Below are 14,433 nucleotides of genomic sequence, written 5' to 3' on the forward strand. Positions count from 1 at the left end.
TATCATTTTTCCCCATGTGTAATGTATTTCTTTTCCCTGGCTGCCTTCAAGACTTTTGTCCCTATTTGGTTATTTGCAGTTTGACTATTCACTGAATTTCCTAGATCTGTTTCTTTTTCACTAATTTTGATATATTTCAACCATTATTGCCTCAAATATTTTTTCCATGCAATTATCCCTCTGCTCTCCTTTTGGAACTCCAATTATATATATGTAAGACCACTTGATGTTGATAGGTTACTGAGTCTTTGTTCATTTTTTTCTTTCTGATCTTTCAACTGGATGATTTCTATTGATCTATTTTCAAGTGAACTTTTTGTTGTATTTTCAGTTTCCAGTCTGTTGGTAAGCCCATTTAATGCATTTTTCATTTCAATTACTATACTTCTCAGTTCTTGAAATTTCTCTTTTTTAAAAAAAGTTTTCATTTATATGCTGACACCCTTTATCTGTTCACTCCTTATGACTATATTTTCCTTTAAGTCCTTTAAATTATTTATAAAAGCTACCTTAAATTTTTTCTGCTAATCTCAAAATCTGGGGCCTCCCACAGACTTTTTTTATAGACGACTTTTTCTTTTATGGTTCACATTTTCCTATCTCTTTGTGGGTTTGATAATAATTAAATTATATGTTGGACATTTGTGGCTAATACATTGTAGGGAGTCTGGATTATGTTGTACTTCTTTAAAGGATATTATGTTTTGTGTGTCATGCAGATTAAATGTTGGTGGATCATTTTGGACATATCTACCTTGGTACTCTTCATTTTCAGCATGTGTCTGTTTTGGTCTTAAACTCAGTCTTAGCATGAGCCCCTTACTCTTTTGCATGGTTCTTTCTCTTAAGGCTTGATTCTAGATTCTCAATCAAGTGCCCAAGGTGTTAGTGAAGTTGATGCTGTCTAGCTGAGCTGAAAATCCAATGTCTCCCAGCACTGTGTGATCTTTAGTATCACTCTTCAGCCTTCCTTCTACAGCAAACTTGGCTAAGCCTTGTGGAGTCTCACCTGGCACATTTGTATCCTCGGTGAATTCCCACATAGGCTTCTAGCATTAACCCCCCCCGAACACACACACACACACACACACACACACACACACACCAGCTCAGGTATTCTAACCCACAGATTTCCAGCCACTTCAATAAATTTGACCTCCGATAATTTTCTCCTCATCTCAGCAAGACTACCAGTTTACTTGAGTTTCACCTCCCTAATATGGAGTTTACCTTGTGTGTTTTGTTCTTAGGGATCACAGTCATGTGATACCTGTTTATCAATGCCTGGAAATAGTCACACTAAGTAGTTTGTATAGTTTTATACGCTTTTGTGGCAGGAAGGCAAGTGCAGTATCAGTTACTCTATCATGGTTCAAAGCAGAAGTACTAAATTTCCTCTATCTTTGTCCATCAACAGTGATAGACACACTCACTTAACAGGCCAAACTACATAGAAACTTTGTAATGTCTCACAGATTCAACAACAATTTCATTGTCCAGGGAACCCAAAATCAACTGAAAAAGTAAACCTCAAAATGGGTCTCTGAAAAATAAACTGGCCAAGATTTGTAAGTCAATCAGACTTAAATGATAATATTTCTACCCATAGCTTTATCAGCATAAGATTTGCAATTACTAGAAAAATAAAAATTAATGGATAGACTCATAAAATGTTCCACTACAGCCCAGTAAACAGCCTCTTATGATACTTTCATATATTAGATGATAGTTGTGAAATTATTACAAAATGCTAATGAACACATTCCACTCATGGATTAAAATATTCTTCCCAACAATTTTGAAAAGCTGTCATTATCTACAACCCAAAGATTAGAGTCACCTCAAAATTCTCTAGAAAAGACATTTCTTCAGTCTCATCAAAATGAACTTCCCCAGGTGTTTTTACCTCTGACATGACATAGCGCCAAGCTTTCTTTTTTTTTTTTTTTTTTTTAAGATTTTATTTATTTATTTTTTCCCCCCAAAGCCCCAGTAGATAGTTGTATGTCATAGCTGCACATCCTTCAAGTTGCTGTATGTGGGACCCGGCCTCAGGATGGACGGAGAAGTGGTGCCTCGGTGCGCGCCCGGGATCCGAACCCGGGCCACCAGCATCGGAGCGCACGCCCTTAACCACCAAGCCACGGGGCCGGCCATCGCGCCAAGCTTTCTAGTCCTAAATGCACACCTTCTACAAGGGGGAGACATTGGTCCTAGATGATTAATAGCTCCTTGATCACATTTCATACTACCCATTCTAGACATAAAAAAAGAAAAAACAACTTGTACATGTTTTCTGCTGACCTTTAATTTACAATCTACAGTGGAGGTCAGCAAACGTTTTCTGTAAAGAGAGAGTAAATGTTTTAGACTTTGCAGGCCATACAGTCTCTGGCACCACTATTCAACTCTGCTGGTGTAGCACAAAAGCAGCCATAGATAAATGTAAATGACTGAGCGTGTCTAATAAAACTTTGTTTACAGAAACAGGTGGCTCCTAGTGATCAACGGAGTAGCCACCATGGACTCCCTCTGCAGAGACACGAGACCCCAGAACAGCTGGCTGCATTTCTCCTGTAAATGACCCCCCAAGAACGTGGGATAGGAGAGCTGCTGAGGACTGGGAAGCTGCTCTGGTTTGTCTTTGATACTCCAGAAAAATTGGAGGATTGTGGTGTCGTGCTCAGCACTCAGTGAGTTCCACATGTTTACCATGAAGGCCAGGTGGTAGACTGAGCTCATTTGTTTCTGGAATGACCCGTCTTTTTCTTTGTTTTTCCAGACCTTCATTTCCACTCTTTTGGTGATCAATATTTCCAGCAGCTTCTGGACATCAGGGTTGGCAATTGAGGGGCCATCAGTCCCTCCCTGCCTGTTTGTGGGGCCTCCCCAGAATGACTGGTCGGTGGCAGGACAGGTGCCCTTGCCAGGACTCGAAGTGTGATGAAGCAGGGAAGAACAAGGCCTTGGTAATCTTCCACCACTGGGAGAGGAACAACATGCAACAGCTTGCGTGGCCAAAGCCTGAGTTGGGAGATGGCAAACAGGAGTTACCTGGAGGCGAGCTCTTTGCAACGGTGCCCGGTGGGAAGACAGATCAGTCTTCTTGAGGTTCTGCTGACAGAGTGGAGGCCAGAGGTAAAGGGTGCTCAGTCAGAGCAACCAGGGAAACTTGCCATGGAGACATGGCGAGAGCAGCATCTTGCACAGGCTCCCCGCGTGGCTGGTGGGCTCCGGTGAACACTGTTTTGTACACCTCACCAGGGGAGTCTTGACATCACGGCCGATGAAAGCCACCCTTATAAGACAGCCTCCCCGGGTGGCTGCAGGAGACAGGAGACACAAGCTGCAGCCAGGAGCAGATCGGTCCAGGAGGGTTGGGCAGGCTAGGCAGGGGCATCCACTTGAGGCCTACAGCCCTCCACGGGCCCAACCCTCCCTTCACAGAATTCTCTTGCTGTCCGTCATCTCAGGCCTTTAGCCACACCTCAGTCCCTGTGGCCCCCCTCCCAGCTCAGCCCCAAGCTGCCTGCAGCCCTGAGGCCACATCACAGGCTCTGGGAGGAAGGACCCAGGAGAGAAGGGGAAGATTCTTTATCTTAGCAGAAAAGAAATCAGGCCCCACACTTCTTCCAGTCCTTTCCGGTATTCCCTGTAAGCTAGAAATCAGGAGAGTGGGTCACGGTGCTGAAGGCAGGGGCCTAGGGGTCTTACAGGAGGCTGCATGCAATGTCCCTTTAGGGGAGACCATTGGCAGGTTAGACTCTGGAGCCCAAGCGTCAGTGTCCAAGGCCACGTGATCCCTGACGGAGATGGCAAGGCTCAGGATGGGTTGAGATTTGTCCTTGACAAAGTGCTTCCACCTCCACTAGAGCCCACATGCCCCTGCTGGGCAACACCCATTTCCAGGCCCCTCCCGGCTTCGGCCTTGGTTCCCAGCACAGATTCTGGAAAGCATCCAGGTTCTCATCTCCTTCCTGGGAGCCTCCCTGAGGGCTCTGTTTCCTGAGTTACAGGCTCTGCCACTGGCGTCCTCGGAGCCTGTGGAGCTGGGCGCTCAGGGACAAGAGAGACGGAGGCCAGCTCTCAGGGCACAGGGCTGAATGGCAGAAGCTTCCCTTTTGAAGCTCTACCTTTCTTCTAGTCCTGCTGCTCCTCCCCGTCAGCTCCACTGGACGCTGAGAGTGGACAAAAGACAAAAACTCCAGGGGCTGAGACCCAATGCTGCCTCCCCTCTCTCTAGACCAGCTGCAGACACTCAGTCTTCATGAGCAAGATGACTTTCTACACTGAACTCCTGGAGCTCTGTGGTGTTTCTTTCCTTTGACTCATTTTTAAAGTGGAGAATTGAACATCAAATGGGTATTTTCTGTCTTCCTTCTCTGAAGAACATAAAGAAGGATTTTCTATGTGAGAGCCACCGTGGATTTCTCCCATCACTGTTCCTCTGCTCAAGAAACACACACATTCTCAGACCTACAGATACTTCTGAGCTTCCTCAGGCAGGACTCTGCTTCCCGAGGCCAGAGCCCCACTCCAGCCCCTGCTCAGAGGTTCTCAGGGGCTCAGCGCTGCCCTTAGATCGGCCCCGACAGAGGAAAGGCTTACCCAAGACACCTGCCACAGGAAGGCAGCTGGTGAACCAGGGCTCAGGGCCTGTCCTCTCACAGAGATCCAACTCAGTATCCAGTCCTCGGCTGCTGGTCACTGCGTTGGGCACTTTGCCCTGGAGCCCTGTATCACACCTGGACTCCTGCTCCAAGATCTTCAGATGGAAATCCTTTTGCCTACGCTAACCCCTGCTCGCCTGGCCTGGCTTGTCCCTAGAAGGATGATGTTCTGTTCTTTCCCACCCCAGGAGTCCCTCTAATTGATTCAGAAAAGTGGAAATCATTGTAGAAAAGAAGAGAGAATCGTCTTCTGTTGGGTCTCAGCCAAGGGTTTCTTACCTTCCTGATGTTTCTACATTTCCTAGGTGGTGGTAAGGATGGGTTACTCTGGAGGGAGGGAAGGAAGATGAGGAAGAGCCCCAGTTCACACAGGAAGGCAAGGATGGTACCAATCGCCCAGGAAGTGGAACTGGAGCTCAGCCAGGCAGCAATAATGCTTTTCAGAGACATGTCTGAAATGCAGTGCTGCCCTCAGGCAACTGAGCACTGTGAGTGGCTTGGAGGTTAGAACCCTAGGACCCCATCACAGAACGTGGCCCCATCACAAAGGGCTCCTGAGGGCTGGGGAGGGGACAGAAAGGGAGCAGGCTAGACCACAGCCTCTCCCCCACCATCCAGCCTACAGCTCCATCCCTCCACCCTCCTGGGCCTTCTAGACCTCATTCAATTTTCTATTCCTTCCACCTGGAAGCCAGATATGACCTGGTTCCTTGTGTCTCTTGGAGATCTTGGTTTGAACCCACCAATTTCATAGCCTTTGAACGTCTGAAGTTCTCCCAGGGATTTGGGCTATTTCCTAGGGATTTATACTCTCAGAATCTCCTCTCTCCTCAACTCTAGTTTTTTTTTTTTCACCTCACATATTTACTTTTTGTGTGTGTGTAAGAACATTTAAGTGCTACTCTCTTAGCCAATTTCAATTATACAATACAGTGTTATCAACTCTAGTCACCACATTACACATTAGATCCTCAGACCTTCTTCATCTTATAGCTGAAAGTTTGTACGCTTTTACCAGCCTTTCCCTGTTTCCCCCATCCCTCAGCCCATGGCAACCTCTTTTCTTCTCTCTGTTTCTATGAGTTTGACCCTTACTTTTTAGATTTCACATATAAGTGATACCATGCAGGACTTGTCTTTCTCTGTCTGGCTTATTTCATTGAGCATAACGCCCTCCAGGTTCATCCATGTTGTGCAAATCTCAACTCCATTTTTCCACATAATAAGTTTTTTACTTTCATCAATCCAGAAGCAGAACTTTATTTTATCCTTATTTTTTGTATTTATTTATTTATTTATTTTTGCTGAGGAAGATTCGCCCTGAGCTAACATCTGTGCCAATGTTCCTGTTTTGTATGTGAGCCACTGCTACAGCATGGCCGCCGATGAGTGGTGTAGGTCCACGCCCAGGAACCGAACCTGGGCTGCTGAAATGGAGCACACCAAACTTAACCACTAGGCCATGGGGCTGGCCCCTTATGCTTATTTAATTTTGAATATTTAGGTTTTTATTGTTTCCATCAACTTTTGCCATCTTCACTCAGAACGATTGACACAAAAATTCAAATTAATGATTTATTATTTAAAATAAGTATAATAAGGATATAAATAATTAAACCTCAAAAAAAATAGGTGGCAGGCTGGATTTGGCCCATGGGTTATAGTTTGCCAACAGTTGCTCTAGAGTACCAATTAATGTTTATGCTCACAATAAGGATTTGGTTGGGACACATACATACATGCATACAATTTTAAAGATACATAATTATATTAGTGATGATTTTTTGTCCAAAAAAGAGATCTACTAAAAAATAATTACTGATATCATCATATGTCTTAGTCATTATGATAGTCACTGACTCTACATTGCTTCTCCTGGGTACTTTAAACATACAATTAGTAGATGTTAATGTTAAGGAGTAATTTTGCAGTTCTATTTTGGAGAAACATGATTATAATGGAGTAAATGAGATCAGTCATCATGAAGATGATGTATATTTATTTAATAACAGTTATTCTCCTAGTAACTCTACATTCTGAGTCTAAACCTATATCCCTCTAAGTTTTAATTGAGAAGTGTTTTCTTTTGTTAAGAATAAAGAAAAAAAACCCTCTATATCCATTCCAATTAATTCAAAATGTGTCTGTGATTTGACTATTAACACCGAGAAAAAAACAATGCAATTCATTTAGATTTAAATTTAAGATAAGCCAGTGTAGAAGAGGGAACAAACGTGGGAATGTTGAAGTAGAACCATATAAGACCTCTCTTGGAGGAAGGAAAATACAAATTCCAAAGTGTGAGATGTCCGTTAAGGTGGTATTAGCTTTAATGACAAAAATCTGTAAAGCAAAGTCACTTGGATCTACAAGAGATTTGTTTTTAGGTTGGTGTTATAATCCTTTCCTTTTAGCTGATAAGAGAAACTACAGCATACAGAGTATTTTCAACTACAGGTGCTTTGTTAACTGATTGATTTTAAAAGTCTCAAACAGTGTGTCTCAACTGAGAGGATGGTACCATTCTTACCAAGGAGAGTTTGGAAATGCATGGAGGCAATTTTTATTTCGGCAATATTTATTTATTTATTTATTTATTTATTTATTTATTTATTTATTTATTTATTTATTATTTTATTTTTCAAGACTAAGGATGCTACTACAATTCCATGGCCAAGGCCAGGGTTGTTGTATATCCTGCAACTGGTCGAAATGTCCCACCCAAGATGCCAGTAGAGCTCTAGCAAGAAACATTGACCTAAACAAGTAACACGCTCCAGTCCCTTAGTTAACAGGAACTGTTTTCCTACAATTCAATTCAACCTGAAGGGATAAGGGCTCTCATGCACTCTAATTGTTTTATTATCCATTTAAATGTCGTTCTTGGTTTCTTTATGTTTGTCAAGAATAGTAAATGTGTTTAAGATAATATGAGAAATAAATAAAAGCATGACTAGGAGAGGAGCTTCATGATGACTACAGCTCATGCTTTTTATTAAAGACTTCAGAGTCGTCTGAATGGCAATGAAATTCTCAAATATCCCAATAAAAATCTCAACCTCTGGTGGCAAACAAAAAATTGGAGGTTTTGAGATAGCCACCATCATTCTTTCTCCTTCTGCGGAAGTTCCAAGAAAGCTTGGCCAAAAATATGTTAAATCCTAAAACACACTTCTAAGTTTTGCTTTTCTTTAATGTAAGTTTATACAAAATAACATACAAATATGTACAAATATATGATATGGATCTGGCATTAATTTTTAATCCCTGCTTTCTATAGCTGTACTGTCTGTAAGTGTGCCTAGTCTGAATTGAGATGTGCTGTAAGTGTCAAATACACCCCAGATTTCAAAGATTTTGTATGAAATAAAGAATATAGAATGCGTCATTCATAATTTTTATATTGATTACAAGTTGAAATAATATTTGGGATATATTGGTTTAAATAAAATGTATTATTAAAATTAGTTTCATCTGTTTTGTTTTACCTTTCTTAAATGACTTGTAGAAATTTTCAATTACATCTATAGCTGGCAGTATATTGCTACTGGACAGTATTGTTCTAGAGAATCAGTGAGACATAAGGGAAATATCAGGTAATGTTTAGATTCTGTATTTAATCATTCTGGTTTGAAGTCATTCATTCATCCTCCTATGTATTCCATACCATTTCATAGCCCATGTAGATTTAAATAGGAATGATCTTTCATACCTGCAAAGAACTCTTACTCTTTCTGAATGCAATTGCTCAGTATCCACACTTGAGTACAGTCTTCTTAATGGTATTTATGTTCCTTTCCCTAATTTTATGCTTCACGTACCAATTAAAATGCTATAGATGCAGGAGGTTTCCTTTGTCTCAATGTGTGATCTGTAACAGGGCTGCTGTGCTTGTATGTTATTCTCAAGAACATATTTTCTCCCTCTTAGCTCTCAGTGTCTCCTCCAGGAGGTGCTTTTGACTTGCCAAGCACAGCTTGGGAGGCTGTGAGCGGCCATGCTGTCTTCTAGTAAGAAGGGAACAGATTCCAGGGTAGATACTATCTAAAAATGTCTCCTTTGTGACAAAGTCATTGATTTGCTGAGACTCGTCTTGCATCATTAACCATCCTTGTTGGCTGTAAGAGCCTGAGAGTTTGCTGTTTTATTATTTAAACAACAAAAATGGGCAACCTTTTAATATATTATCTCATTTGCTTCTTATAGAAACACTGTGAAGTTTTAACATTAGCCCCAATTTTTAGATGAGGAATCTGAGACTCAGAAAATTTAATGACTTGCCCAGGGTCACACAATTAGACTTCTGATACCTAGTTTAATGCTTTTCACTACATTCCCTGCCTCTGCTATTGTCCTAGTAAGGAAGGAACTCATATCTGAAAACTGTAAATGGATCAAGACAAACAGTCTGCACTGTGAAAGTTGAGTTGTGCAGGCTCCACCCTGGAATTTAGTCTGTATTTGTTTCAAAGCACCAAATATTTGATTTCTGTGAAAATAGTGCCAAGGTAAATTAGACAGAACCGGAAAAAGGAACTTATGTATAAGCCCATCTGTTAGTGGCAATTTCAGATGTTTGAGTTTCTTTCTTTGTGTAATAGAAATAGAGATAACATTTGTCAGGACTAGACAAATAGTATATGCTGATAGAAGACTTTGCCTTGTATATGACTCACTCCCAGTAGAACATACTCTTTGACATGACTTTCACATGGTTTTTTAATTATGGGGAGGGATTTAACCCTACTGGCCATGCCCAACACAAAACTCCATTCTCCTTGGCTTTCAGAACAGGATACTCTCTTAAACTCTACTTCCGTTATAAAATCCCTTTGCTTAAAGTCTGATAGCTTTCTGCTTTGTACTCTATTAAGTCTGAATTCTTGGGCTTGATTTTCAAGGGCTATCATAATCTGACCTACCCTAGCCCCCCAAATTTATCTCCCACTGCTCTTTCATAGGATCATTTCACTCTGAGGAGATTGGGTCTCCTTACTGGCCTTGAAACATTCCTTTCTGCTTTCTTTTCTCTTATGTTGCTTTCTTCACTTGCTGTCCTCTTTTTAGAATCTAAATCCTACCTATTCACCAAGACTCAGCTTAAGTCCCACCATCATTTACTTTCCTCCTCCTTTTAACTCTTTAGTGCTTAGAATTTGTGCCCAAACACATTTTAGCACTTACTGTGTGGCAGGGTTCTTTTTCTTCCCCAGCCCCTGTTCTTACTATGAGTGGCGATTGGTGTTAGCAAGAGACTTATTGGTCTTTTTGGAGTTCCCACTCTGAAGAATATACACCCTTGGAGGTGGAGGCAAGATTGGGGCTCCTTGGGCACAGGTGTAAAATGTGGACCCCTCTCCTAAACACTGGCCACAAAGGATGACAATGGACATAAAAGAGGACAGACATCTGGGAAGAGAGAGGAAAGGAAGAAGATCTCATGACGCCCAGCAGGAAATGATGCTGTGCAGGCTGACCTGACAGAATAAAGAAATATATGTTCGTTGTTTTTCTGACTCACTATATTGTAATCAATCACAGTGTTTTTATTTTTAACTAAGACCTTTATTAGGACTTACCTGATTTATGACTCGGCATCTTATCTATTTCTGTTTAATACGACAAATTATTTTTCCCCATATAGTTTTTTGACAACTCTATTGAGGTACAAATGACATTTAAGTATTTAAATTGTGCGGTTTCCTGAGTTCTGATGCATGCATATACACCTGCAGCCATCACCACAATCAAAAGAAGGAACACGCCCATCACTGCAAAGTTTCTTTGTATCCATCCCTGTCCTCCCTGCCTGTCACCAAACAACAACTGTCATTACAGATTAGTTTGAATTTTCTAGAATTTTATATAAATGGAATTATACAGCATATAATTTTTTTTGTCTAGTTTATTTCACTCAGAATCTCCTTGTTGTTGCTAGTATCAATAGTTTCTTATTATTGCTGAGCAATACTCCAAAATTTAATGTCTATTTATATGTTGATGGACAGCTGGGGTTTTTGACTATTACAAATGAAGCCACTATGAACATTTATGAATGAGTCTTAGTGTGGACATACGCTTTTATTTCTCTTGATTAAATACCTAGGAAAGGAAAGACTGGGTTCTTATGGTTAGTGTGGCTTAATTTTTTTAAAAAATGCCACAGCATTTTCCAAAGTGGTTGTACATTTTAAATTATAACCAATGGTGTTATGAGAAATCCAATTTTCTTCATCCTTGTCAACGCTCATTATGATTATTCTTTTTAAGGTTAGCCATTCTAGTGGATATGCAATAATACATCATTGTGGTTTTGATTTGCATTTCCCTAATGACTAATGACGTTGAATATCTTTTCATATACATATTTGCCACATGTGTATCTTTTTTGGTAAAGTGTCTGTTCAAATCTTTGACCCACTTTTTTGTCTTCCTATTAATAAGTTGTAAGAATTATTTATATATTCTAGATATAATTACTTTGTTGGATATATATTTTGCAAATATTTCCTTTCAGTCTGTAGCTTACCTTTCCATTTTCATAACAGCAAATACAGAAGTGAGAGAAAAAGTTTTTATTTTGATGAAGTCCAATTTATTGATTTATTTCTTTGAGAGTTTATGTTTTTTGTGTGTATTTTAAAATCTTTGCCAAACCCAAATTCACAAACATTTTCTTCTATGTTTTCCTCTAGGAGTTTTATGGCTTTAGTTCTTATGTTTAGGTCTGTGATCTATCCAGCCAATTTTTGCATATGGCATGTGGTAAGGTTTGAGGTTAATGGACTTTGTCCATTTCATCTCAACTATATAATTTATTGGCATAAAGTTGTTCATAATATTCCCTTGATAGTCTTCTAGTGTCTATAGGATCTGTAGCGATGCCCTCTCTCTCATTTCTAATACTGAGAATTAGTGTCATCTCTCTCTTTTTTCCCTGCTCAGTCTGACTAGAGGTTTATAAGTTTTATTGAGATTCTCAAAGAATCAACTTTTGGTTTCATTGATTTTCTCTATTTTCTTTATTTTCTATTTTATTGATTTCTGATCTTATCTTTATTACTTCCTTTCTTCTGCTTACTTAGGTTTTAATTTCCTCTTCTTTTTCTCGTTTCTTATGGTGGAAGCTGAAGTTATTGATTGGAGACCTTTCTGGTTTTCTAATATAGATATTTAAGGCTATAAGTTTCCCTCTGGGCAGTACTTTAGTGGCATCCCACACATTTTGACATGTTGTGTTTTCATTTTCACTCACTGGAAATGCTTTCTAATTTCCCATTTGATTTCTTCTTTGACTCATGGGTTATTAGAAAGTTTGTTATTTAATTTCCAAAAGTTAGAGATCTTCCAGCTATATTTTGGTTACTGATTTCTAGTTTAATTCCATGTGGTCAGAAAACATACTTTGCATGTTTTGAATTTTTTTTAAATGTGTTGTCCCGTGGCCCATGATATCATGCTAAATGTTCCACAAACACTTGAAAAAAAAATGTGTATTTGATGTTGGGTGGAGTGTCCTATAGATATCAATTAGGTCAAGTTAACTGATGCTGTTGTTTAAGTATTCCATATCCTTATTGACTTTCTGTCTACTTATTCTATCAGTTATTGACGGAGAGGGATGTTGAAATCTCCAACCGTAATTGTGAATTTGTGCAGTTCTCCCATCAGTTCTGTTTTTGCTTCATGTGTTTTGAAGCTTTATTATTAGGCATATAAACATTTAAAATTGTTATATCCTCTTGATGCGTTGACTTCTTTAAAATTATTAAATAATATCCTTTACCCCTGCTGATATTCTTTGCTGTGAAATCTGCGTTGTCTGGTATAAATACAGCTACTCCAGATTCCTTTTGTTTACTGTTAGCTTGGTTTATCTTTTTTAACATTTAACCTGTTTGTATCTTTATATTTAAAGTGTGTTTTCTTGTAGGAAGCATATAGTTGAGTCTTGCTTTTTTTAAATTGAATCTGAAAATCTATGCCTTTTAATGGAGTGTTTAGACCATTTACATTTAATGTGATGATTGATATGAGTAGGTTTAAATCTGTGGTCTTGCTATTTGCTTTCTGTCTCATCTGTTCCTTGTTCCCTTTTTCCTCTTTTTCTGTCTCCCTTGGATTAATTAAGAATGTGTTATCTCCTTTGTTAGCTTACTATTTATAATTCTGTGGTTTTTTTGTTGTTGTTATTGTTGCTATAGAGTCTACGATATACATCTTTAATTTATTAGAATATACCTTCGTGTAATATTTTATTACTTCCCTTATAGTTTTATGTCTTACAACAGTATACTTCCATTTCTCCTCTCCTGCTTTTATACTACTGTGGTCACATATTTTACTTGTACATATGTTATAAACCTCACAATACGTTGTTATTATTTTTGTTTTAAATAGTTAATTATATTTTAAAGAGATTTTTAAAATAAGAAAAAGTATTTTATATGTAATGTATTTTAAATAGAAACATATTGTATATTTGCCCATGTATATACATTTCTTGTATTCTTCATTCTTTTGTGTAGATTCAGATTTCCATCTGGTATTTTCTTTCTGCCTAAAGGGCTTCATAGTTCACGCAGTGTAGATATGATAGTGATGAATTCTTTTAGCCTTTGTGTTTCTGAAAATATATTTCACTGTCTTTTTACTTTGTTTTCTTTCACCTCTCTAGAAATTTGCTTTTTTGTCATGGGAGTCTTTTCTTCTTCTTATTTTTTTTTTTGTAGTAGCAATATTGACATAAAATTCACATAACTAAACAATTCACCCATTTGAAGTGTACACTTCAATGGCTTTTAATATATTCACAGAGTTGCGCATCATCATAATCAATTTTAGAACATTTTCATCGCCCCCAAAGAGAAACCTTGTACACCTTATCTGTTACCTCTCAATTCCCCTGTCTCTGCCAGCCCTAGACAACCAATAATACGACTTCTGTCTCTATTGATTTGTGTATTCTGGACATTTCATATAAATGGAACCATACAGTATATGGTCTTATGTGGCTAGCTTTTTTCACTTAGCATAATGTTTTCAAGGGTCATTCCTGTTGTAGCATGTATCAGTACTTTATTCCTTTTTTATTGTCATTGTTTTGATATGCCACATTTTATTTATTAATTTATCAGGTAGATGAACATTTGGGTTGTGTCCATTTTTGGTTATTGTCAATAATGATGCTATGAATATTTGTGTCCAAGGTTTTTAGTGGATTTCCTTGCTCTTTCATTATATGCCTGGGAGTGGAACTGCTTGGTTATATGCTAACTCTGTTTAACCTCTTGAGGAACTGCCAGATTGTTTTTCAAAGTGGCTGCACATTTTACATTCCTACTAGCGATGTATGAAAGTTCCAATTTCTCCACATCATTGTTAACACTTGCTATTATCTGTTTTTTTATTATAGCCATCCCAGTGGGTTTGAAGTAATATCTCATTGTGGTTTTAATTTCCATTTCCCTAATGGCTAGTGATGTTAAGCATATTTTCATCTACTTATTGCCCATTGTATATTTTCTTTGGAGAAATGTCTATTCAAATTCTTTGCCCTGGGCTTTTTTTAATTGGGTTATTTAAAATAGTGTTGTCTTCTTATTATTGAATTTTAAGAGTTCTTTATATATTATAGATGCAAATCCCTTATCAGATATATTAATGGCAAATATTTTCCTCACTTCTATGTGGTTATCTTTTCACTTTTTTGATGATATCCTTAGAAGCATAGAAGTTTTAAATTTGATAAAGTCCAAATTAT

The sequence above is a fragment of the Ceratotherium simum genome, chromosome 36, assembly GCF_057802395.1.
Source record: "Ceratotherium simum simum isolate JZ-2026a chromosome 36, ASM5780239v1, whole genome shotgun sequence".
NCBI classification, from domain to species: Eukaryota; Metazoa; Chordata; class Mammalia; order Perissodactyla; family Rhinocerotidae; genus Ceratotherium; species Ceratotherium simum.